Source organism: Schistocerca gregaria, chromosome 3, assembly GCF_023897955.1.
Source record: "Schistocerca gregaria isolate iqSchGreg1 chromosome 3, iqSchGreg1.2, whole genome shotgun sequence".
Lineage (NCBI taxonomy): Eukaryota > Metazoa > Arthropoda > Insecta > Orthoptera > Acrididae > Schistocerca > Schistocerca gregaria.
In genome coordinates, this window is record NC_064922.1 from 34,190,715 (window position 1) to 34,213,624 (window position 22,910).

Below are 22,910 nucleotides of genomic sequence, written 5' to 3' on the forward strand. Positions count from 1 at the left end.
GAATCTCCTTATGCATACCCTCACCACCCACTGCGTGGATGCCTTCCTCCTAAACGAAACATTTCTCCAGCCCCACCATACTGTCCATACCTCGCCCTACCTCCTTCACCGCTCTGACAACCCCCTCCCGATAGCGCGTGGCGGAGTTGCCATTGGCCACCATCGCCAGATCCCTGTTCGGCTCCAACCCCTCCTTCCCAACCCCACGGAACACCTGATCCTTAGTCTATTCTTCCCCGGCCTCACCGTTACCTGCGCCACCATCTATGTCCGTCCCTCTGCCCCTATTCCTTTTGACTTCCTTTCCCACATCGACCGTACCTTCTCCTCCTACGTGATTGCCGCAGATCTCAATATCCATAGTCGCTCCGCCACCCAGTTACGGCGGTGGCATCGGTTCCTCGCCACCATCCAAGGAGATGTCCTTCCTCTTCCCCAACACACCCGCCCTGAATCCAATACCACACCCGATGTCGTCCTAGCCTCCCCCAACCACCTTGGCCGCATAGCGGTGGACGTCCTCGACCCTATTGGCAGTGACCATCTCCCTGTCCTTCTTACCATATCAGACGGTCGTCGCCCCCATCCCGATCCTCGCCTTGACCCTCCCCCCAAGTATGTCCATGATTACTCCCGTGCCAACTGGAATGCCTACCGGGACTCCCTTGCTCTCCAGGTCGATAGCCACCCCCTCACCTACCACCAACCTGATGACGTTACCCGTGCTGCCTCCTTTCTCCAGCAGACCTTGTCTGAGGCCGTGGAGGCCCACGTCCCTACCATTGCCATCCATCCGCACCGCCCCACCTTACCCCCACAGGCCGTCCTTCTCCTGCGTGAATCCCGCCGGCTCTACCGTGCCTTCCTTCACACACGTGACCAGGACACACTACGACGCCACTGGCAACTACAGCGACACATCAGGAACTTACTCACGGCAAAGAAACGCCGGGACTGGCGACAGACATGCACCCGTCTTAATGCCACCTTACCTATCAACTCGTCCAAGTACTGGTCAGCCTTCCGCCGCCTTACCGGATCTAAACCCTCTCCCTACTGCCCTCTCCTTCATGATGACCACCCCTTCCCTGATGCCCTTAGTAAGGCCAACCATTTCGCCTCCTACCTCTCCGATATCCTTACCATCCCTGACGATCCCCAGTTCGATTATTCCCTCTTTCCTGATGTCCGTGATCGAACTGATACCTCTGTCCCCCCGCTTGCTCCTGGCTTCCAGTACTTGGACAACATCACACACACAGAACTAAATACCCCAATCACCACTCAAGATATCATTGCTACACTTCGCCCTAAACGCAACACTGCTCCCGGTCACGATCGTGTTACTTACCGTCACCTCCGTGAAGCTCCTGCCTCCTTCCTCTCCACATTGGCCAGGCTCTACAATGTGGTCCTGTCCACCGGCTACTACCCCGACCTGTGGAAAACCTCCCGGATCCTGATGTTCCTCAAGCCCGACAAACCGCCTTCCGCTGTCTCCTCCTACCGTCCCATCAGCCTTACCTCGGTCTTCAGCAAGGTCCTGGAATCCATTCTTACCCGCCGCCTACACAAGCACCTTCACCAACACCGCCTCCTCCCCCCTACCCAATGTGGCTTTCGGCCGTCCTTCTCAGCCGATGACCTCCTCCTTCACCTCACTCACCTCCTCTCCGAACAACTCAATTCCCGTCGTTCCGCCATCTTCCTTTCCCTCGACCTCGAACGCGCATATGACCGTGTGTGGCATTCCGGTCTCCTTTTCAAGCTCCAAACCTTTGCTCTTCCTCTCAACTATGTCCGTCTGGTCGCTTCCTTCCTTTCCCACCGTCCTTCCTATGTCACCATCCACAACACTGATTCCTACACCTTCTACCCCTCCGCCGGTGTGCCCCAAGGTTCCGTCCTTTCCCCTCTTCTCTACCTCCTTTACACGGCAGACATGCCTCCACCTGCACCTCCCCTACACCTTCTCCAGTACGCCGATGACACTGCCTTCCTTGCCCTCGCTCCCACCCTGCAACGCTCCCAGCACCTTCTCCAATCCTATCTTGACCGGTTCACCACTTGGTGTAACCAGTGGTTGCTCAAGGTCAATCCTTCCAAGACCCAGGCGATCATTGTAGGCAAAACCACTCGTTCCTTCCGTCTCCTTGATTTCTATCTTACTGTTTATGGCCGTCCCATCACCCTCACACCTACTCTCAAGTACCTTGGTGTCACCCTCGACCGTCGCCTCTCCTGGAACCCACATCTCCGGACGATCCAAGCCAAGGCACGCTCCCGCCTCCGCCTCCTTAAGCTCCTTTCTGGCCGTTCATGGGGTCTGGACCCTTCCACCATCCTCTACACCTACAAGTCCCTCATCCGTCCTATCCTTTGCTATGCTCATCCCGCCTGGATCTCTGCCCCTCCTACCTTCTACAAGTCCATTCAGATCCTAGAACGCCATGCGCTCCGCCTCGCCTATCGCATCCGTCTCCCTTCCCCCACGCGGATCCTCTATGACCTGATTCCCTTCCCGCACCTCCTCCTTTTCCTCGAACGGTTACGGATCCTCTACACCTCCCGCAAGCTTGATCCTCCACACCCTCTTGTCTCTCCCATCCTCTCCCACCCCAACCCGCTGCCGCGCCTGCATTCCTATATCCCACCTGCTCTCCATCTTTACACCCTCCAAACCCTCTCCCTCGGTGGCTACCGTCAACTCCCCCTCCCTGATGATGCCCTCCTCCCCTCCATCTACCCCTCCTACCAACTTTGAGCCTTACCTTCCCTCTCCTCTCCTTTTCCTGTGGGCACCCTCTCTCCCTTCTCTCCCTCCCTCCCCTCCCCTTTCTCCTTGGGCTTCCACTCCCCCTACCCTCCCCCTTCTCCTCCATCCCTCTCCTCCACTGGCATCTTCCCCTCCCCCTCTCTCTCCTCTTCCCCACACCTTTTCCCCTTGGCAGGCCACGACTCTGCTGTCTTCCATCAGTTACTTTCATCGTCCTACGCCGAAGACCATCGCATGTGTTTGTGCCTCGACTCTCCTGCAGTGTGTTTGTGTTTCGTCGTTTGTGCCCCGCTGGTTCACGTGTGGCCATCTGCCATCTGCGTTTGTGCACCGTGTTTCTCCGCTTTTATCCATTGTGCTACGCACGTGACCGACTCCGTTTTAACTCTGTTTTGTCTACTGTTTGTACCCCGCCGTCTTGATTGTTTTTATATCTCACTCATCTCTGTTCTGTGTATACTCTGAGGCCGAAGAGCGGCATACTTGGTCCGCTGCCGGCCTACCTGTTTGTCACAGGTATTAAAATCACAATAAAGGAAAAAAAAAAAAAAAAAAAAAAAAAACAGTACGGCATAAGGTGGGACGAGGCAGTCTGAATTACATTTTTTAGATGTATTTCTCACAAATCTCAGAGCCTGTCGTCGTCGTCGTCGTCGTCGCCGCCGCTTCTGCAGAAGTAGCAAATGGCCATCGTAGCAAATGCGGCGAGGGACACCCTGCCATCGATTCCGAATGCGCAAAGTGTGTGGTCTTGTTTTCCTGTCTATGTTTGGTAGGTCTCGTAAGAGGTTGAATGTAACGAATGGGTGGGAAAGACTAAGGGGCAGCGGCTGTGTGGAACGAAAACACAATTACTCAGGGGGTGTGAGCGTTTCGAGATGAGTCGTATATAAGTTGTACTTGGTCGTCAGTGACCGTGTGGCCTAATGGATAAGGCGTCGGACATCGGAATCGAAGATTGCAGGTTTGAATCCTGTCACGCTCGTGTTTTTCCAGTTCTGAAAAAGAAACATACCGCTTTAATGTAGCAATTGAGCAGTACGAAACCGTCTGAATGTTGCTGTTGACCATTTTGTGCTTGGATATGGTCTTGAACCTGAAACACACACAACAAGTCCGGTGTTAAATAGCGAAATGGTCGGCAGAGTGCCCTCACCGCGAGTTTTGGCTGGCACTTGCACATCTAAAACAACGTCGGAAAGTAACTCGTTCGGCTTTTGAGTCACGTAAAGTATATGTGTTAATTTTGACGCCGCTAGCTCTTCAGATTGTCATGCAATTCCTTTACCTCTCAGAAATGATTATGAAATAAAAGTGAAGTACGTGACGAGTGTGACGTTAGGAAAACATTAGGCAGCATGGAGAGATTCTGTATGGGACCACCCAACCCAAACGAGTACAGTGTGATCTGCTACCCAGCAGGTATCCAACGAGGCAGCACGGCTAGATCAGTCGGTAGAGCATGAGACTCTTATTCACACAGTCTTGGGTTCGAGCTCTACGCTGGGCTGAACGGAATTTTTTTCCGCTGCAGATGTAAATTACCGATTTTCTGATTAACGTGATGTAATGGAAATAGCAACTTTAAAATTTGCCTACGTCTCCATCAGTCGCAAGAAAACTGTATTTGAAGGTGAAGGTGATTTTGTAGACATGTGTGAAAGTCATGTTCTGAAGTGCAAGTTGTTTTGTGTTGGAGAGAACACGGCTACGTGTCAGATGTGTAGCCAAGCAGTAATGGGTCGCCATAGCTGCAAATATTAGTCGAAAATATGAAGTGTTGTCAGCTGAAGTCTGATGATTCAGACGACCGTACGGACGAAGTACGCAAAAGTGCCGCTAGGCGGCGCCTGTTTAGCTCAGTGGTAGAGCATTGGTCTAGTAAACCAGGGTTCGTGAGTTCCATCCTCACAGGAGGAAGACGAATCTTGGAAATCAGTTGCGTATCGTGGCCGTATAGCAAACAGTATCTGCGATGAGGAACAATTAGCGACAGGCGCATTTTTAAGAATTACTCTCAGATGTGACTAATGCGAATGGCGCAGATAAAGTATTTGCCAAAGCAGTATGGCATAGGGTGGGACGAGGCAGTCTGAATTACATTTTATAGATGTATTTCTCACAAATCTCAGAGCCTCTCGCGTTCGTCGTCGTCGTCGTCGTCGTCGTCGTCGTCGCTTCTGAAGGAAGTAGCAAATTGCCATTGTAGCAAATGCGGCGACTGACACCCTGCCATCGATTCCGAATGCGCAAACTGTGTTGTCTTGTTTTCCTGTCTATGTTTGGTCGGTCTCGTAAGAGGTTGAATGTAACGAATGGGTGGGAAAGAATAAGGAGCAGCGGCTGTGTGGAACGAAAACACAATTCCTCAGGGGGTGTGAACGTTTCGAGATGAGTCGTATATAAGTTACACTTGGTCGTCAGTGACCGTGTGGCCTAATGGATAAGGCGTCGGACTTCGGATCCGAAGATTGCAGGTTCGAATCCTGTCACAGTCGTGTTTTTCAGGTTCTGAAAAAGAAACATACCGTTTTAATGTAGCAATTGAGCAGTACGAAACCGTCTGAATGTTGCCGTTGACCATTCTGTGCTTGGAGATGGTCTTGAGCCTGAAACACACAAAACAAGACCGGTTTTAACTAGCGAAATGGTCGGCAGAGTGCCCTCACCGCGAGTTTTGACTGGCACTTGCACATCTAAAACAACGTTGGAAAGTAACTCGTTTGGCTTTTGAGTCACATCAAGTATGTGTGTTAATTTTGACGCCGCTAGCTCTGCAGATTGTCATGCAATTCCTTTACCTCTCAGAAATGATTATGAAATGAAAGTGAAGTACGTGACGAGTGTGACGTTAGGAAAACATTAGGCAGCATGGAGAGATTCTGTATGGGAGCCCCCCCCCCCCCCCCATCCCAAACGTGTACAGTGTGATCTGCTACCCAGCAAGTATCCAACGAGGCAGCACGGCTAGCTCAGTCGGTAGAGCATGAGACTCTTATTCACAGTGTTGTGGGTTCGAGCCCCACGCTGGGCGGAACGGAATTTTTTTCCGCTGCAGATGTAAATTACCGATTTTCTGATTAACGTGATGTAATGAAAATAGCAACTTTAAAATTTGCCTACGTCTCCATCAGTCGCAAGAAAACTGTATTTGAAGGTGAAGGTGATTTTGTAGACATGTGTGAAAGTCATGTTCTGAAGTGCAGGTGGTTTTGTTTGGAGAGAACATCGGCTACGTGTCAGATGTGTAGCCAAGAAGTAATGGGGCGCCATAGCTGCAAATATTAGTGGAAAATATGAAGTGTTGTCACCTGAAGTCTGATGATTCAGACGACCGTACGGACGAAGTACGCAAAAGTGCCGCTAGGCGGCGCCTGTTTAGCTCAGTGGTAGAGCATTGGTCTAGTAAACCAGGGTTTGTGAGTTCCATCCTCACAGGAGGAAGACGAATCTTGGAAATCAGTTGCGCATCGTGGCCGTATAGCAAACAGTATCTGTGATGAGGAACAATTAGCGACAGTCGTATCATTAAGAATTACTCTCAGATGTGATTAAGGCGAATGGCGCAGATAAAGCATTTGCCAAAGCAGTACGGCATCATCTTCGGCGTAACTCGAGAGGGTTGCGCGCTTCGATATTATTGTCGTTAATATCGAAGTGCTAGGAGTTTCAGTGATCGCTGCAGCTGCCGTTGTCCCGAGCCTTTGCCGCTGTTGGTCCCAGCCGCCGCCGCCGCCGCCGGCGCCGGTCTCCCGCCGACGCCGGTTGCCGCCATCGTATCCGGTTCCTGCCGCTGCTGCTGTTGCCGACCGCCGCCGACGCCGCCGCCGCCGCCGCCGCCGCTCCCTGCCCGTCTTTCGTTCTGTCGTCTCTGCTTACGTCTTACCCTTCCTCTTCGTCAGTCTCTTTTCCTTGTCCTTTGACTGTCCCCTGTTATTTTCCCTCTTTTCCCCTCTCCCACTTATCCTCTCACCATGACAACCCCCACAACTACCGCCACTACCACTGCAATCGTGTACACGTCCCCCTCACTTGCTGCCACCACCATCACGTGGTGTGCTCAATCACCGCCTCCCCCATATATTCCCCCCCTCCTCACTCTTCCCACCCCCGCTCCTTTTGTTGCTCCCTCCCCTGTTCCTACCCCCCATGCCTCACGTGACCCATTCCCTCCCCTCCCACATGTAACTCATGCCACCCCCGCCAGGGTTGTTGCCACCCACGCCACACCATCATCATCGTCATCACCATCACCATCACCATCGCCCTCGCCATCGCCAGTGCCAACCACTGCCACTGCATCTTCTGTGGCGCCAGCTCCAGCGCCAACACCAGCACCACCACCAGTGCCTGCACCGCCGGTGGGACCTGCCATCTCCCGCCATCTCCCGGTCGTCCCCATCCCCCACACCTCTTCCCATCCCTCTCCCGCTGTGAAACGTCCCAGCGGCACCCCAGCCTCTTCTGCTCCCAAGAAGTCGCAGACTCTCCCCCCTCCAACCCCCCAGGATGCCATGGATACCAACCCACCTGCCCTATCTACTCCCTCCTCTACCTCCCCCTCCTACAGGTACCTCCTTTCTCACCCTGATCCCTCTCTCCTGGAGGCCCGCAATCTTACCCTTCTCCTCCGCCAGCACTTCCCCGGAGCCCCGATCTCCCTTCTCACCCCCCGTTGGGACTCCGTCCTGATCACATCCCCCAGCCCCACCCTCCACTCCGACATCCTCTCCCGCATTCCCCTCACCCGGTTTGGTCCCCATGCCTCCCTTGCCCCTGCTCCCTCCCACTCCTCATCCCGACAACCCCGGCCGCCCCGTCGCCCACCGACCCTCACTGCCGTGATCACTCGGCTTAGCCCGATGATCACGGAGGAGGAGGTGTTGGCGGAGCTGAAGGCCCATCCCTATCTAGAGGTTCGAGCTGTCCGCCGGATTCACAATCCAGCCGGCCCCACCCGCCTCATGCGGGTGTTCTCCGAGCATGCTCCCTCCATAGACCTCCTCCTCAAGGAGGGTGCCCTCCTTTTCAAACGCCGTTATAAGGTCGACCCCTCCCACTCCCTTCCACAGTCCATCCGCTGCCAGAGGTGCTTGCGCTACAATGCACATCCTACATCTGAGTGCCGCGAGGCCCCCGTCTGCCCGCACTGCAATAGAAGCACACTTCCTCCGGCAGTGCCCCAACCTTCAGTCCCCCCCCCCCTCCTGTAACACCTGTAACCTCCAACACCCAACCTACTCCCAAAAGTGCAAGGCCCGACCCCCTCCCTCCGCTCCTGAACTCACTGTCCCTGTCCGCCCCTTGGATGCCCCCACCCCTCCCGGCAATTCCCTCCGTCCCCTCCCCACAGCTGAGGACATCATCCGCTTTGTAACCGTTGTCCTTCAGAACATCCACCCCTTTCAGCGCCCCCACACCCTCCAGCAGATATCCCTTGCCGCCCGTTCCGTCTTCCAGCTCAACACTTACGCCACCTACTCCCATAACCAGGCCCATTTTACCTTCTCCCGTCTCGACACCCTCGTCTAAATTCCCACTATGGCGCGACAGCAACGTATCCTGTTTAACAACATCTGTTCCCTTCCTGTCAACAAGAATCTCCTTACGCATACCCTCACCACCCACCGCGTGGATGCCTTCCTCCTAAACGAAACATTTCTCCAGCCCCACCATACTGTCCATACCTCGCCCTACCTCCTTCACCGCTCTGACAACCCCCTCCCGATAGCGCGTGGCGGAGTTGCCATTGGCCACCATCGCCAGATCCCTGTTCGGCTCCAACCCCTCCTTCCCAACCCCACGGAACACCTGATCCTTAGTCGATTCTTCCCCGGCCTCACCATTACCTGCGCCACCATCTATGTCCGCCCCTCTGCCCCTATTCCTTTTGACTTCCTTTCCCACATCGACCGTACCTTCTCCTCCTACATGATTGCCGCAGATCTCAATATCCATAGTCGCTCCGCCACCCAGTTACGGCGGTGGCATCGGTTCCTCGCCACCATCCAAGGAGATGTCCTTCCTTTTCCCCAACACACCCGCCCTGAATCCAATACCACACCCGATGTCGTCCTAGCCTCCCCCAACCTCCTTGGCCGCATAGCGGTGGACGTCCTCGACCCTATTGGCAGTGACCATCTCCGTGTCCTTCTTACCATATCAGACGGTCGTCGCCCCCGTCCCGATCCTCGCCTTGACCCTCCCCCCAAGTATGTCCATGATTACTCCCGTGCCGACTGGAATGCATACCGGGATACCCTTACTACCCGAGTCGATAGCCACCCCCTCACCTACCACCGCCCACATGACACAACCCATGCCGCATCCTTTCTCTAGCAGACCTAGTCTGAGGCCGTGGAGGCCCACATCCCTACCGTCGCCATCCACCCGCACCGTCCCACTTTACCCCCACAGGCCGTCCTCCTCCTTCGAGAATCCCGTCGTCTCTACCGTGCCTTCCTCCACACGCGTGACTGGGACACACTACAACGCCACCGGCAACTCCAGAGACACATCCGGAACTTGCTCGCGGCTAAGAAACGCCGGGACTGGCGACAGACATGCACCCGTCTTACTGCTACCCTACCTATTAACTCGTCCAAATACTGGTCAGCCTTCCGCCGCCTTACTGGATCAAAACCCCCCCCCCCCTTACTATCCCCTCCTTCATAATGACAATCCCTTTCCTGACAACCTTAGTAAGGCCAACCATTTTGCCTCCTACCTCACCGATGTCTTTACCATCCCTGACGATCCCCAGTTCGATTATTCCCTCTTCCCCGATGTCCGCGATCGAACTGACACCTCTATCCCTCCACTAGCTCCTGGCTTCCAGTATTTGGACAACATTACACACACTGAACTCAATAACACTATAACTACTCAAGACATCATCGATATACTCCGCACCAAACGCAACACTGCTCCTGGTCACGACCGTGTTACTTACCATCACCTCCGTGAAGCTCCTGCCCCTTTCCTCTCCACCCTGGCCAGGCTGTACAATGTGGTCTTGTCCACCGGCTTCTACCCCGACCTGTGGAAACCCTCCCGGATCCTGATGTTCCTCAAACCCGATAAACCACCTTCCGCTGTCTCCTCCTACCGTCCTATAAGCCTTACCTCGGTCTTCAGCAAGGTCCTGGAATCCATTCTAACCCGCCGCATCCACCAGCATCTCCACCGGCACCGCTTCCTTCCCTCCACCCAATGTGGCTTTCGACCATCCTTCTCTGCCGATGACCTTCTCCTTCACCTCACTCACCTCCTCTCCGAACAACTCAACTCCCGTCGCTCCGCCATATTCCTCTCCCTTGACCTTGAACGCGCCTATGACCGTGTGTGGCATTCTGGTCTCCTCTTCAAGCTCCAAACCTTTGCTCTTCCTATTAACTACGTCCGTCTGATCGCCTCCTTCATTTCCCACCGCCCTTCCTATGTCACTATCCACAACACTGATTCCTACACCTTCTACCCCTCTGCCGGTGTGCCCCAAGGTTCCGTCCTTTCCCCTCTTCTTTACCTTCTTTATACGGCGGACATGCCTCCACCTGCACCCCCCCTTCACCTTCTCCAGTACGCCGATGACACCGCCTTCCTTGCCCTTGCCCCCACCCTGCAACGCTGCCAACACCTTCTCCAATCCCATCTGGACCGGTTCACCTCTTGGTGTAACCAGTGGTTGCTTAAGGTCAATCCTTCCAAGACCCAGGCAATCATCGTAGGCAAAACCACCCCTTCCTTCCGTCTCTTTGATTTCTATCTTACCATTTATGGCCGTCCTATTAACCTCACACCCACCCTCAAGTACCTTGGCGTCACCCTTGACCGTCGCCTCTCCTGGACCCCTCATCTCCGGACAATCCAAGCCAAGGCACCCTCCCGACTCCACCTCCTGAAGCTCCTTTCTGGCCGCACATGGGGTCTGGACCCCTCCACCGTCCTCCACACCTATAAATCTCTCATCCGCCCTATCCTCTGTTATGCCCATCCCGCCTGGATCTCTGCCCCGCCTACCTTTTACAAATCCCTTCAAATCCTTGAACGGCATGCACTCCGCCTCGCCTATCGCATCCGCCTCCCTTCCCCCACGCGGCTCCTCTATGACCTCATCCCCTTCCCACACCTCCTCCTCTTCCTCCAATGGATACGGATCCTCTACACCTCCCGCAAGCTTGATCCTCCCCACCCGCTTGTCTCTTCCATCCTCTCCCACCCCAACCCCCTGCCGCGCCTGTACTCCTGTATCCCACCTGCTCTCCATCTTCACACTCTCCACACCCTCTCCCAAGGTGGCTTCCGCCGACTCCCCCTCCCGGATGATGCCCTCCTCCCCTCCATCTACCCCTCCTACCAACTTTGAGCCTTGCCTTCCCCTCTCCTCTCATTTTCCTGTGAGCACCCTCTCTCCCTTCTCTCCCTCCCTCTCTCCCTCCTTCCATCCTTACCTCCCCTCCCCCTCTCCCTGGGCTTCCACCCCCCTCTTTTCGTTTTCTCCCCTCCTCCTCCCTGGCATCCTATCTCCCCCGCCCTCTTTCCCTCCCCCTGTTTTTTCCCTTGGCAGGCCCCCAGCTTTTCGGTGTGGACAGTGCCCCTGCAAGCGCTGAAGCCCATCTCCGCAGTGTCCGTGTATTTCGTCCGGTCTGTGCCTCGAGTGTTTCTTCGTTTTCTGCTCCACCGTTCACCTGTGCTAGTGTTCTCTGTTCCGTGCTGTGCTGCCCGTTTTTTTTTTTTTTTTTTTTTTTTTTTTAAACTGAAACAGTGCTGCGTCGGTGAACGACTTCAATTCTTTTTATTCTCTGTTGTCTTCTGATTTTTGTCCTCCATGTCTGTGTTTTGAGATTATGTCTTCCTGTTTTTATCTCTTGTATGTTTCTTGTGGCCGAAGAGCGGCATATTAGGCCGCTGCCGGCCTACCTTTGTAGGTATAAAATGACAATAAAGGAAAAAAAAAAGTTACAGCATAAGGGGGGACGAGGCAGTCTGAATTACATTTTATAGATGTATTTCTCACAAATCTCAGAGCCTCTCGCGGTCGTCGTCGCCGCCGCTTCTGCAGAAGTAGCAAATGCGGCGACTGACACCCTGCCATCGATTCCGAAAGCGCAAAGTGTGTGGTCTTGTTTTCCTGTCTATGTTTGGTCGGTCTCGTAAGAGGTTGAATGTAACGATTGGGTGGGAAAGAGTAAGGGGCAGCGGCTGTGTGGAACGAAAACACAATTCCTCAGGGGCGTGAGCGTTTCGAGATGAGTCGTATATAAGTTGTACTTGGTCGTCAGTGACCGTGTGGCCTAATGGATAAGGCGTCGGACTTCGGATCCGAAGATTGCAGGTTCGAATCCTGTCACAGTCGTGTTTTTCCAGTTCTGAAAAAGAAACATACCGTTTTAATGTAGCAATTGAGCAGTACAAAACCGTCTGAATGTTGCTGTTGACCATTCTGTGCTTGGAGATGGTCTTGAGCCTGAAACACACACAACAAGACCGGTGTTAACTAGCGAAATGGTCGGCAGAGTGCCCTCACCACGATTTTTGACTGGCACTTTCACATCTAAAACAATGTCGGAAAGTAACTCGTTCGGCTTTTGTGTTACATCAAGTATGTGTGTTAATTTTGACGCCGCTAGCTCTGCAGATTTCATGCAATTCCTTTAATTCTCAGAAATGATTATGAAATAAAAGTGAAGTACGTGACGAGTGTGACGTTAGGAAAACATTAGGAAGCATGGAGAGATTCTGTATGGAACCACCCAACTCAAAGGAGTACAGTGTGATCTGCTACCCAGCAGACATCCAACGAGGCAGCACGGCTAGCTGAGACGGTAGAGCATGAGACTCTTATTCACACGGTCGTGGGTTCGAGCCCTACGCTGGGCGGAACGGAATTTTTTTCCGCTGCAGATGTAAATTACCGATTTTCTGATTAACGTGATGTAATGGAAATAGCAACTTTAAAATTTGCCTACGTCTCCATCAGTCGCAAGAAAACTGTATTTGAAGGTGAAGGTGATTTTTCAGACATGTGTGAAAGTCATGTTCTGAAGTGCAAGTTGTTTTGCGTTGGAGAGAACACGGCTACGTGTCAGATGTGTAGCCAAGCAGTAATGGGTCGCCATAGCTGCAAATGTTAGTCGAAAATATGAAGTGTTGTCAGCTGAAGTCTGATGATTCAGACGACCGTACGGACGAAGTACGCAAAAGTGCCGCTAGGCGGCGCCTGTTTAGCTCAGTGGTAGAGCATTGGTCTAGTAAACCAGGGTTCGTGAGTTCCATCCTCACAGGTGGAAGACGAATCTTGGAAATCAGTTGCGTATCGTGGCCGTATAGCAAACAGTATCTGCGATGAGGAACAATTAACGACAGGCGCATTATTAAGAATTACTCTCAGATGTGACTAAGGCGAATGGCGCAGATAAAGTATTTGCCAAAGCAGTATGGCATAAGGTGGGACGAGGCAGTCTGAATTACATTTTATAGATGTATTTCTCACAAATCTCAGAGCCTCTCGCGGTCGCCGTCGCCGTCGCCGCCGCCGCTTCTGAAGGAAGTAGCAAATGGCCATTGTAGCAAATGCGGCGAGGGACACTCTGCCATCGATTCCGAATGCGCAAAGTGTGTGGTCTTGTTTTCCTGTCTATGTTTGGTCGGTCTCGTAAGAGGTTGAATGTAACGAATGGGTGGGAAAGACTAAGGGGCAGCGGCTGTGTGGAACGAAAACACAATTCCTCAGGGGCGTGAGTGTTTCGAGATGAGTCGTATATAAGTTGTACTTGTTCGTCAGTGACCGTGTGGCCTAATGGATAAGGCGTCGGACTTCGGATCCGAAGATTGCAGGTTCGAATCCTGTCACTGTCGTGTTTTTCCAGTTCTGAAAAAGAAACATACCGTTTTAATGTAGCAATTGAGCAGTACGAAACCGTCTGAATGTTGCTGTTGACCATTCTGTGCTTGGAGATGGTCTTGAGCCTGAAACACACACAACAAGACCGGTGTTAACTAGCGAAATGGTCGGCAGAGTGCCCTCACCGTGAGTTTTGACTGGCACTTTCACATCTAAAACAACGTCGGAAAGTAACTCGTTCGGCTTTTGTGTCACATCAAGTATGTGTGTTAATTTTGACGCCGCTAGCTCTGCAGATTGTCATGCAATTCCTTTAATTCTCAGAAATGATTATGAAATAAAAGTGAAGTACGTGACGAGTGTGACGTTAGGAAAACATTAGGAAGCATGGAGAGATTCTGTATGGGACCACCCAACCCAAACGAGTACAGTGTGATCTGCTACCCAGCAGATATCCAACGAGGCAGCACGGCTAGCTCAGTCGGTAGAGCATGAGGCTCTTATTCACAAGGTCGTGGGTTCGAGCCCTACGCTGGGCGGAACGGAATTTTTTTCCGCTGCAGATGTAAATTACCGATTTTCTGATTAACGTGATGTAATGGAAATAGCAACTTTAAAATTTGCCTACGTCTCCATCAGTCGCAAGAAAACTGTATTTGAAGGTGAAGGTGATTTTGTAGACATGTGTGAAAGTCATGTTCTGAAGTGCAAGTTGTTTTGGGTTGGAGAGAACACGGCTACGTGTCAGATGTGTAGCCAAGCAGTAATGGGTCGCCATAGCTGCAAATATTAGTGGAAAACATGAAGTGTTGTCAGCTGAAGTCTGATGATTCAGTCGACCGTACGGACAAAGTACGCAAAAGTGCCGCTAGGCGGCGCCTGTTTAGCTCAGTGGTAGAGCACTGGTCTAGTAAACCAGCGTTCGTGAGTTCAATCCTCAGAGGAGGAAGACGAATCTTGGAAATCAGTTGCGTATCGTGGCCGTATAGCAAACAGTATCTGCGATGAGGAACAATTAGCGGCAGGCGCTTTATTAAGAATTACTCTCAGATGTGACTAAGGCGAATGGCGCAGATAAAGTATTTGCCAAAGCAGTATGGCATAAGGTGGGACGAGGCAGTCTGAATTACATTTTATAGATGTATTTCTCACAAATCTCAGAGCCTCTCGCGGTCGCCGTCGCCGCTTCTGAAGGAAGTAGCAAATGGCCATTGTAGCAAATGCGGCGAGGGACACTCTGCCATCGATTCCGAATGCGCAAAGTGTGTGGTCTTGTTTTCCTGTCTATGTTTGGTCGGTCTCGTAAGAGGTTGAATGTAACGAATGGGTGGGAAAGACTAAGGGGCAGCGGCTGTGTGGAACGAAAACACAATTCCTCAGGGGCGTGAGCGTTTCGAGATGAGTCGTATATAAGTTGTACTTGGTCGTCAGTGACCGTGTGGCCTAATGGATAAGGCGTCGGACTTCGGATCCGAAGATTGCAGGTTCGAATCCTGTCACGGTCGTGTTTTTCCAGTTCTGAAAAAGAAACATACCGTTTTAATGTAGCAATTGAGCAGTACGAAACCGTCTGAATGTTGCTGTTGACCATTCTGTGCTTGGAGATGGTCTTGAGCCTGAAACACACACAACAAGACCGGTGTTAACTAGCGAAATGGTCGGCAGAGTGCCCTCACCGCGAGTTTTGACTGGCACTTTCACATCTAAAACAACGTCGGAAAGTAACTCGTTCGACTTTTGTGTCACATCAAGTATGTGTGTTAATTTTGACGCCGCTGGCTCTGCAGATTGTCATTCAAGTCCTTTAATTCGCAGAAATGATTATGAAATGAAAGTGAAGTACGTGACGAGTGTGACGTTAGGAAAACATTAGGGAGCATGGAGAGATTCTGTATGGGACCACCCAACCCAAACGAGTACAGTGTGATCTGCTACCCAGCAGGTATCCAACGAGGCAGCACGGCTAGCTCAGTCGGTAGAGCATGAGACTCTTATTCACACGGTCGTGGGTTAGAGCCCTACGCTGGGCGGAACGGAAGTTTTTTCCGCTGCAGATGTAAATTACCGATTTTCTGATTAACGTGATGTAATGGAAATAGCAACTTTAAAATTTGCCTACGTCTCCATCAGTCGCAAGAAAACTGTATTTGAAGGTGAAGGTGATTTTGTAGACATGTGTGTAAGTCATGTTCTGAAGTGCAAGTTGTTTTGGGTTGGAGAGAACACGGCTACGTGTCAGATGTGTAGCCAAGCAGTAATGGGTCGCCATAGCTGCAAATATTAGTCGAAAATATGAAGTGTTGTCAGCTGAAGTCTGATGAGTCAGACGACCGTACGGACGAAGTACGCAAAAGTGCCGCTAGGCGGCGCCTGTTTAGCTCAGTGGTAGAGCACTGGTCTAGTAAACCAGCGTTCTTGAGTTCAATCCTCAGAGGAGGAAGACGAATCTTGGAAATCAGTTGCGTATCGTGGCCGTAAAGCAAACAGTATCTGCGATGAGGAACAATTAGCGGCAGGCGCTTTATTAAGAATTACTCTCAGATGTGACTAAGGCGAATGGCGCAGATAAAGTATTTGCCAAAGCAGTATGGCATAAGGTGGGACGAGGCAGTCTGAATTACATTTTATAGATGTATTTCTCACTAATCTCAGAGCCTCTCGCGGTTGTCGTCGTCGTCGTCGTCGTCGCCGCCACCGCTTCTGAAGGAAGTAGCAAATGGCCATTGTAGCAAATACGGCGAGGGACACCCTGCCATCGATTCCGAATGCGCAAAGTGTGTGGTCTTGTTTTCCTGTCTATGTTTGGTCGGTCTCGTAAGAGGTTGAATGTAACGAATGGGTGGGAAAGAGTAAGGGGCAGCGGCTGTGTGGAACGAAAACACAATTCCTCAGGGGCGTGAGCGTTTCGAGATGAGTCATATATAAGTTGTACTTTGTCGTCAGTGACCGTGTGGCCTAATGGATAAGGCGTCGGACTTCGGATCCGAAGATTGCAGGTTCCAATCCTGTCACGGTCGTGTTTTTCAGGTTCTGAAAAAGAAACATACCGTTTTAATGTAGCAATTGAGCAGTACAAAACCGTCTGAATGTTGCTGTTGACCATTCTGTGCTTGGAGATGGTCTTGAGCCTGAAACACACACAACAAGGTCGGTGTTAACTAGCGAAATGGTCGGCAGAGTGCCCTCACCGCGAGTTTTCACTGGCACTTGCACATGTAAAACAACGTCGGAAAGTAACTCGTTCGGCTTTTGTGTCACATCAAGTATGTGTGTTAATTTTGACGCCGCTAGCTCTGCAGATTGTCATGCAATTCCTTTAATTCTCAGAAATGATTATGAAATAAAAGTGAAGTACGTGACGAGTGTGACGTTAGGAAAACAATAGGCAGCATGGAGAGATTCTGTATGGGACCAACCAACCCAAACGAGTACTGTGTGATCTGCTACCCAGCAGGTATCCAACGAGGCAGCACGGCTAGCTCAGTCGGTAGAGCCTGAGACTGTTATTCACAGGGTCGTGGGGTCGAGCCCTACGCTCGGCGGAACGGAGTTTTTTTCCGCTGCAGATGTAAATTACCGATTTTCTGATTAACGTCATGTAACAGAAGTAGCAACTTTAAAACTTGCCTACGTCTCAATCAGTCGCAAGGAAACTGTATTTGAAGGTGAAGGTGATTTTGTAGACATGTGTGAAAGTCATGTTCTGAAGTGCAGGTGGTTTTGTTTGGAGAGAACATCGGCTACGTGTCAGATTTGTAGCCAAGCAGTAATGGGTCGCCACAGCTGCAAATATTAGTCGAAAATATGAAGTGTTGTCAGCTGAAGTCTGATGATTCAGACGACCGTACGGACGAAGTACGCAAAAGTTCCGGTAGGCCGCGCCTCTTTAGCTCAGTGATGTCTGTGCTCAGCGCTGTGGCTGGCTTGTTTACTTCTGCGGGGTAAGTCGCTCGCTAGCAGCGGTTATTCTTGCGTGTGAGTAATGATGTTGATGAATCAGTGATGACACAAGCTATGAGGATAGATACTTTGAAGTTAACTTTCGGTAATTCATTTGCTCGACCAACCTCTTTCGAAATCGAGGATTTAATCGAAGACGTGATGAAAATTGGAATCGATCAGATTATTGGTATACATTTGTCGATTTTGTCTAGCATAGTTTATATCAAGATGAGAGATGCCGATTTTTGTGACAAAATAGTTGACTCCTTCAGTTCCGGTTTGAAGTTTAAGCATATTGATGGCAATGTGGGTGTAGTTACTGTTTCCCACGCAGGGCTTGGACTTCGAACAATTCGCATTTTTGAACTACCCTTTGAGGTACCAGCCGATCAGATAAATGTTGCGATATCGCCATATGGCAAAGTTTTGAGTAACTTTGCTGAACGTTGGTCTCCGGCTCATAAATATCCGGTGTTGAATGGCGTCAGGCAGCTTAAAGTAGACTTGCAACGACATTTTCCGTCGTACGTCACGGTTTGTGGGTACCGTGCAGTCGTAATGTATGATGGCCAACCTAGGACATGTGCTAGATGTTTACAGCGTCGTGTAGTTCAACTTCCAACCGGAGAGAGTGTTCGCCCTCCCGCAATGTCAACATTACCGGCATCGTACGTGTCGGTTGCTCACGGTGAGCCGGCAATACAACCGATTCGTGATCCACCTGCCGGACCCAGTCTCGCAGTTAATGTAGCATCACCGGACACTCCAGTCACGTCCGGGATGGCTGTTTCTGAAACCCATGACACTAACAGGACCAGTGATATGGTGGTAGAACAACCCATACAGGGTGCTGAGTTAACGGAGATGTCCCTGGCTCCTGCTACCATGTCCGAACAAGTGACTGAAACGATGCCGAACTCTGACGCAGTAATACGCGGTAATAGATCTCCGAAGAAAAATAAAAAAACGAAGGATGGCTCATCAAGGTGCGGAAGATACAGCACCGAGCTTGCGGGGAAAGGCAAAATTAATCGGCCAGAATTTAAAAGAAGGACCAGCTGACGCTGTCGCCTCGACTTCGCGCTCACGTAACGCACCACGATCTGACAACACCGTGTCGGAGCCGCCCGCGACGTCCGACAGCAGACAAGATGAGATGCCGATTCAGAACACTGAGCCACCGCATACGAATCCACCGTTTCCTGAACCAGTAGGCACCCTTTCCTCTCCTAATTGGGCAGACGAGTGTGAAACGAATAAAGATGATGTAGAGATGCAGGAGGATTCAACACCCGCGACTGGCTCCTTGCCCCCTCTCTCAGTAGTTGATGGAAGCAAAGTCCACGTTGCCATGGCTACTCAAACGACCGAAACTGTCAGCGCCTCCAATTGACAGCTAGCTGACGTATCCTAACGTCTACTCCTTTCGTACGGAACATCAATGACCACCTTGCAGGCCTACAAGATCATGACTCTCAATATCAGTAAGATACGTAGCGATTTGAATCTGAAAATCTTACAAGACTTGTTATACGCAGCTGACATAGATACAGCAATGCTTCAGGAAGTGAGTGATATCGAGTTAGACCACATAGCCGGGTATAACGCGTTCATAAACCCTGGCAACGGTTTCGAACTTGGAACAGCATTACTCTTAAAAGAAGGGATCATTGCCAATTGTGAGGCAAAACTTGTGACCGGCAGAGGGATAGCAGTAACTGTCAATAACATCAGACTGATTAATATTTACGCACCTTCTGGGTCCAGTAATAGGCAACGCCGTGCAGAATTTTTCCGCCACGAGATCCTTCCCCTCTTCGGGACCAACTACACTGATGTCATTTTTGGCGGAGATTTCAATTGTGTGCTTAGTCAAATAGATCAAACTCCGCACTTTGATCGGTGTGTTGAATTAGAACAGATCATTCAAGAACTCCGCTTAACTGACACCTGGACGTCTACGCACGGAATGGCAGTGGGTTTTACACATTTTACCAGTCATTCGGCAAGTAGGTTAGATAGAATTTACATATCGTGTAATTTAAAGCAACACCTGCTACAGACCGAAATATGGCCTACTGTATTTTCCGACCATGCTGCCTATATCTGTTCCGTCAACATGAAACAACAGGAAACCTACCGGAGTCGAGGGTTATGGAAGTTCAACATTGCACATTTGCAAGATACTGAATGTTGAGAAGCCTTCCTGTCCACTTGGACGGTCTGTGAACGTAAATTCAATTCCTACAACTCCGCGATCGAGTGGTGGCTCCAATGCGCCAAACCTCAAATTAGGAAAACTTTAATGATTTACTCCCGTCAGAAAAATCAGTGGCACAAACGGACGATGGAATTTTATTTTCAGTGTCTTCGGGAGTTACATAAATTTGACGCGACCGATATCCGCAATTTTGCACAGATCAAAAGAATTCAGGCAAAAATTTTAACGCTGCAACGGAAACAGTTGGAAAGTTTTCAAGTTCGTGCGCGAGTTCCTACGACGGTGCAAGAAGAAGAGGCTGCCATGTATCACATGTTACGTGAAAGTCGACGAGGCCGTCGGAAAATCCTTACACAGATCCGAACCAGCACCGGTGCCATAGTTACTAAACAAAGTGCAATCTTGAGTGCGATTGAAGAGTACTATCGAGACCTGATGTCCAATAAAATAACAGATGATACCGTGTTTGTGGATTTTAAGACAAATTTATCACGGAGACTCGGCCCCACAGAGGCTAATCAGCTTATTACAGAGGTGACAGAAGATGAATTAACAGACATTATCCTACGGAGTCCGAAAAATAAATCTCCAGGTTCGGACGGCCTACCTGCAGAAGTATATCAAACCTTCTGGCCGCAGATGAAATCGAAGCTACTTGCCATATGTAACGAACTCATGAACCCATGTAACGTTATTCCGCAGGAATTTCGACAGGGAATTGTTGTTTTACTGCCCAAGAACCCGTGCAGTGACAACCCAACAAACTTGAGACCTCTCACGTTGTTAAATAGTGATTATAAACTATTCGCCCGTGTCCTCAGCCAACGGCTCAAAATGTCATGTCCACAATCACAGGACAGTATCAAACGAGTGTTGGTAGAAATAGATCTATTTACCACACGCTCACGGATTACAGAGTTGTGATAGCCGTAGCGGAGGCCTGCAAATTAAAATGCGCCCTCTTAATGATAGACTTTGAAAAAGCATTCGACAGAGTGAGCCACCGATTCCTTTTCCACGTCATGCGAGAATTGGGATTTCCGCACCAGTTCACGCAAGTAATCGACAATATGATCCGTAATAGTACTTCGCGAATCCAAATTAATGGTCGCCTCAGTGGTGCGATTGATATCGCGTGTTCGGTGAGGCAAGGCTGTCCGATGTCGATGGCTCTCTTTGCCATCGCCATAGAACCTCTGCTTGCTACGCTAACTGAACGTTTGCAGGGATTGGAAATCAATAGACAGAAGATTGTGTGCCGTGCGTACGCAGATGATGTCGGCTTTCTTGTCGTGAACGCGCAAGAAGTGAGGACCTCACTTGAAATACTTCAACGATATGCGGTGGCATCAGGGGCGAAGGTGAACTGGCAAAAATCTGGAATCATGAATGTCGGACGGGGAATATATTTCCCCAACCATGCCCGATTACGAGAACTTACCAGTATACAGTGCTTAGGACTTGAGTTTCGCCGGAAGATACAGAATACCATTGCTGTAAATTATAGAGATTTTTTCACAAGGTCAGGGCATGTGTACAACAGCATAGTATTAGGCAACTGAATGCTCTCCAAAAAGTTGAACTGGTCAACACCTATATCGTCTCGAAGATCAACTATGTAGCCAAAGTGTTGCCTCTTCCCAGTGGCATTGCGAATAGAATGCTGTCCACTCTTGGCCATTTCGTGACCAGAGGCAATATCTTCAAAGTTAAATTTGTTACGTTGACGCTCCCTACTCGGAAGGGCGGATTAAACCTCACTGATGTTTATAAGAAGGCACAGGCGCTCTATCTAAGCAGTATGTATAAGGTGTGGACAAAATCTCCTCATTGTCTCACTGCTCACCTGCTCAACGAAATATCACCAGCGGACCTCAACCCCCCGATTGATGTACATCATATTCCACACAACCTTTACCATTTAAAATACTTCCTTTTGGAATATAGTTATGCTCGACAAAGAATTCCGGAGAAGGAAATAACGGTGGTGAAGCAATTGTATAAGACTTTGATACAGTCCACGTCCCGGAATACCATCGAAGAGAAATATCCAGCTCACAATTGGCGGGTCATTTGGGATAATATTCATTCACGACATTTACCGTCTCACGTGCGAGCGTCTTGGTATCTAACGGTGAACCGTAAAACAGCAACCAATGCCAGGCTCCATTCCATTCATCTGGCCGATTCACCCTTATGCAACATATGCCGGGTACAAGATAGCGAGGAACACAGATTTGTCTGCGAAACAGTGCGAGATGTTTGGACGCTCATCAGACAGTTGTTGGCAAGCATCACTAGAACATGCCCTGCCACCATAACGCCAGCCGACTTCCTCACTCCGGAGGTGGTGCCTTACCCGCAGACCAAACGAAATTCAGTAAACTGGCTTAAAGGCCACACAGTTTACTATCTTTTCAATGTGAACGAAACGAGTAAAGAAGACTTTCTTCTGTATTTAATGATACAGCACCATCGACTGCAGAAGACTAACAGCTACAAAGCTAATTTTGCAAACTTTTTAAGCCACACAATCATTTCACAGCCAATATAGGATGGAGTGCTTACAGCCATTTTCCGACATGGTGGATTCCACTCTCCTATCGGCCGCCCAGAGTGAAGACAAAAGACGTTAGTGCGGGGACGACTTTACGAGTGTGTCATCTTGATAATTCGTCGGATTCAGAAAATAACAGCTCGTTTGATGTAGCGCGTTACGTCTCATTGGCGGATGCCTTCCACGAAACTGTATTTCCTAGTTTTTTTTTTATTAGAACAGAAGATACGATAGAGAGAACAACAGTAGAAGAATTTTAATTTATTTTGTTCATCAATTATTAACATTGATTGAGGAGCGAGATGCAATCATGCGGTGCAAAATGCACGGATTTCCCTACTCTCCTGCATAAATATGAAATGGACATAATTAATTCACACTGCGTTTGGAAGCACCATTTCGTCTTCGGATTATTTTCTGTTTTTCTGTTACCGGCGGCGGAGTCAAGCCCCAGTTTTTTCTTTATTTCGCAGTAGAGGTAGGGTGACATGGTGACAGTTATGGTGGGAGACATTGTGGCCAGGCCTCGGATTGCACGACCACTGCCCACTTTGCCTCTCCCTGATTGTTT

The 22,910-nt window shown here is 50.3% G+C and overlaps 8 non-coding genes across 8 annotated transcripts; all 8 read left to right on the forward strand.

Moving 5' to 3' along the window:
* Nucleotides 1–5,201: 5,201 nt before the first annotated feature.
* Trnar-ucg (transfer RNA arginine (anticodon UCG)) lies at nucleotides 5,202–5,274 on the forward strand. The gene has a single exon. It is a non-coding gene; the product is annotated as a tRNA-Arg (tRNA).
* Nucleotides 5,275–5,737: 463 nt separating this feature from the next.
* Trnak-cuu (transfer RNA lysine (anticodon CUU)) lies at nucleotides 5,738–5,810 on the forward strand. Its single transcript has one exon. It is a non-coding gene; the product is annotated as a tRNA-Lys (tRNA).
* A 6,248-nt stretch (nucleotides 5,811–12,058) lies between these two features.
* Trnar-ucg (transfer RNA arginine (anticodon UCG)) lies at nucleotides 12,059–12,131 on the forward strand. Its single transcript has one exon. It is a non-coding gene; the product is annotated as a tRNA-Arg (tRNA).
* A 1,429-nt stretch (nucleotides 12,132–13,560) lies between these two features.
* Nucleotides 13,561–13,633, forward strand: Trnar-ucg (transfer RNA arginine (anticodon UCG)). Its single transcript has one exon. It is a non-coding gene; the product is annotated as a tRNA-Arg (tRNA).
* Nucleotides 13,634–14,085: 452 nt separating this feature from the next.
* On the forward strand, nucleotides 14,086–14,158 carry Trnak-cuu (transfer RNA lysine (anticodon CUU)). The gene has a single exon. It is a non-coding gene; the product is annotated as a tRNA-Lys (tRNA).
* Nucleotides 14,159–15,051: 893 nt separating this feature from the next.
* Nucleotides 15,052–15,124, forward strand: Trnar-ucg (transfer RNA arginine (anticodon UCG)). The gene has a single exon. It is a non-coding gene; the product is annotated as a tRNA-Arg (tRNA).
* Nucleotides 15,125–15,576: 452 nt separating this feature from the next.
* Trnak-cuu (transfer RNA lysine (anticodon CUU)) lies at nucleotides 15,577–15,649 on the forward strand. Its single transcript has one exon. It is a non-coding gene; the product is annotated as a tRNA-Lys (tRNA).
* A 914-nt stretch (nucleotides 15,650–16,563) lies between these two features.
* Nucleotides 16,564–16,636, forward strand: Trnar-ucg (transfer RNA arginine (anticodon UCG)). Its single transcript has one exon. It is a non-coding gene; the product is annotated as a tRNA-Arg (tRNA).
* The last annotated feature ends 6,274 nt before the right edge of the window (nucleotides 16,637–22,910 follow it).